Genomic DNA, 3,390 nt, shown 5'->3' on the forward strand with positions numbered 1-3,390 from the left:
CTGGCTTCCCTTTCCTTCCACCATGACTGTAAGCCTCCTGAGGCCCTCACCAGAAGCAGATGTTAGAACCATGCTAGTACAGCCTGCAGAACTGTGAGCCAATTCAACCTCTTTTTATAAATTTCCCAGTCTCATGTATTTTTTTTATAGCAAGGCAAGAGCACATTTACACAGATAGGCATTTATATGAATGTTAATAAACATGAAAATACTATTTGATTTTTTATGGTGAAATCAAGTCACATTTACCAAATAAAAACAAATATTTCTACTGATAAATTTTAATAAAGCTTAATGACTACGTGTATCAATTTTTGGGGTACATGTGTAGTTCTGATTGATATGTAGGACCACATTTGCCATAAAACAAATATACAAAAATCATTGATTGTGGTTTTTTTCTATTTTGAGAATTACTCAGGTTACTAGAATGGTAAATTAGAGTTTAGAAACAGGAAACCTTAAAACATATTTTTTTTCTTTAAACCCAATTACCTAACTACACTTTGAGTTCCTCAAGTGTAGGGCCTTATTTATTTTCATGTTCCATCTCTGAATGAAATAACTGTTGCTAACAGCTGTAACAAATAACATCAAAATCTCAGGAGCTTTACAGAATAAAAGTTCCCTTCTTGCCCACAGATTAATCCAGTGCAGATATTACTGGGAAGGCAGATGCTTGGGTGACATTGCAGGGTGTGTTTCCTCTAAGTGGTGACTCAGAGATGCAGTTCTTGATGCCATATCACCTTTAAATGACCTTTCAGATTGCTGCAAAAATAGAAGACAGAGTAAAAAGTTTTGTGTGTGAGGTTTTCATAAACCATATCTGGAAGTGGCATATATTGCTTCTACTGGCCAGAAGTGAGTTACAGAGCCCCATCTAAATGCAAGGAGTTTGAAAAATGTTTAGTTCTGTTCCTTGGCACAGAAGAGAAAAATAATAGTCTCTGAAATGCCCAATATAGAGTAACAGCATAGCAATTGCTTGACTTATATATACCTAACTGAGATGATGTGGAAAATATAGAGAAGAAAAGTGTGTTTTATCACTCTCAGTAAAAGAATTTATAATATAATTAGGGAACAGACACCTGTGAAACAATGTGTGAACAAAGCAATACAGTATATGCCAGTGCATCATTGCACTGATTGACATAGTTAAATGTCAAGTGGTACAGTACAAACCACTAGAGGCAGGACAGTATCCAATTATGTGTTATTATTGTTTTGTAATACACCATTACTAAATGAAATAGAAATTTGACTTGAGAGATTTTTCTGGATAGACGTTGTTGGAAAAGTCTTCTGAAGAAACAGGAACTTGAGGTGAGCCTTGAGGAATAGCTCAGTCATAGATGTTAGTAGGGTTGGTTGAATGAGCTAGAACAGGAGATATGGGTGGGATAGAATTGACAAAAGCCTTGATATGTCAATCTGGTGGCCTGTGTTGGTTTATAGGATTAGTATTAGAAATAATAGAAAATAAATCTAAACAGGCCAAGATGGGTTGAGAGGGCATTAGAAATTGAGAGGCTTTCAATCAGAAAGAAATGTTGAAACTCAGTGCAAGAGGCTACAATGAGCCATTATAAATTGATAAGCACATTTACAAGACTGACCTAATGAGAAGATAAATTTAGCAGTGGAGTTCTGTATAGTGTGCCAGTGATACAGATTTGATCGGCAGATTGTGGTGAGTGGAGAGCTTTAGAAGTCATCATTCAAAGATGAGATTTGATGAGGAATAACCTTCTTAATGATTTTGTTGGATACACAGACTAATTGGCCCGTGGATTTTTTTTCCTCCCAAGGGTGCACTGACTTTGGACACCAGGAAGTATCACTGTACCTTTTTCGACTGTATTAGTTATCTATTGCTTTGTAACAACCCCAAACTTAAAGATTAGAACAAATGTAATTATCTGAAGCTGTTTTTGATATCTATAGCCATGCTTAAATTTTTGTGTTAAGAATTTGAAAGCAGTTTAGCTGGGTGTTTGTACCTTTGTTTCTCTCCTGGTGTTGGATTCAAGCTGTTGGCTATGACTGCACCCATCTGGGAACTTAATTTGGGCTACAGGATTGGATTCAAAGATGGCTTGCTCACATGGCTGCTGGTTGGAGGCCTCAGTTTCTCAACACAGAAACCTCTTCACAGGGTTTCTTGAGTGTCCTCATGATATGGCAGCCGTCTTCTTCCAAAACAAGTGAAAACAAACAAGAAGTGTTCTTCCAGAACAACAGAAAAGTGTTTGGTAGGTCCCTCCTCCCTCTTTTCTCTCCTGCTGCCATGTAAGATGCGCCTTGCTTCTTTCAGAAGAGCAAAAACAATAAAAGAAGCCACAATGCCTTCTATTATGTCATAGTCTTAGAAGTCATGCATCATTACGTCTGCCATAGATTATTTCTTAGGAACAAGTCATTAAGTGTAGCTCATGCCCAAGTGGAGTGAGACTGAGTTTCTACCTTTTCAAGAAAGGAGTATCAAATAATTTATGGACATATTTTAAAACTACCACGGCAAGTTTGTCTTTGTCTATATCTGAAGGGATCTACTGCAAAATTATTTTCCATTTGGATTATTACTAATTCCAAGTCAAAAGTTTGGGTATTTTCTTTCTTTCTTTTCTTCCTTCTCTCTCTCTCTCCTACTTTCCATCCTTCTTTCCTTTGAAATGACAATTTACATAAATTTGCTTATAAAAGGAAAAGCATTTTGAATACCATTTAATTTTACATTTAATTTTCTTCTAGCCTTCTGAAGCCTTTTTTCTATAATACCCTCACACGCTTCATAGAATACTTTCCTTCATTTCTTGTGTTAAATGAAACCCAAGTCTCTTTTGAGGACGACATTCTTTTCCGGTAATACTCTTGAGTAGAGGCTACTCCTTCTTCTCTGTCTCATTCATCTAAAAGCCCAAAGTTAGAAACACCACCTTTCCAGCTTCCTATACCATGTATAAATCACTACTCTTTCATTTTTCCAATAAATTTTTTTCTTTTAAAGTCATGTCATTAGGCTATGCCACCTTCTTTCCTGAAGCTAGAAATATTCTTCACCACTTCAGCACTTGTACCATTGTCTTCTTCCCTAACCACCAGGAGACTTTAGGATCCTTGTCTTACAGCATGTAAGCCTTGTGATGTTTTAACTTCATAAGCCCAGGCCACCTCCCCTCTACTCTTCACCAGCTTTTTAAATCTATAGCCACACAAAAAATTGTTTCATTTCTGAAATCTTGAAGAGTAGTAAGCACTCTGTTTTTTCTTTTTCCCAGAATTCTCACTCTCATTATCCTGCTCTGAACATAGACTGATTTATGGAGCAAAAGTCCTTTAAAATGTCATTCTCCTTTACTCTATACCATTTCACTTTTAACTCGT

The 3,390-nt window shown here is 36.4% G+C and overlaps 1 long non-coding RNA gene across 1 annotated transcript; it reads right to left on the reverse strand.

Moving 5' to 3' along the window:
- Positions 1-505: 505 nt before the first annotated feature.
- LOC107970500 (uncharacterized) lies at positions 506-2,367 on the reverse strand. Its single transcript, XR_001713094.2, has 2 exons — positions 2,007-2,367; positions 506-771 (listed from the first exon to the last, which is right to left on the reverse strand). It is a non-coding gene; the product is annotated as an uncharacterized LOC107970500 (long non-coding RNA).
- Between the last annotated feature and the right edge of the window lie 1,023 nt (positions 2,368-3,390).

The sequence above is a fragment of the Pan troglodytes genome, chromosome 2 (assembly GCF_028858775.2).
Source record: "Pan troglodytes isolate AG18354 chromosome 2, NHGRI_mPanTro3-v2.0_pri, whole genome shotgun sequence".
Classification (NCBI taxonomy): Eukaryota; Metazoa; Chordata; class Mammalia; order Primates; family Hominidae; genus Pan; species Pan troglodytes.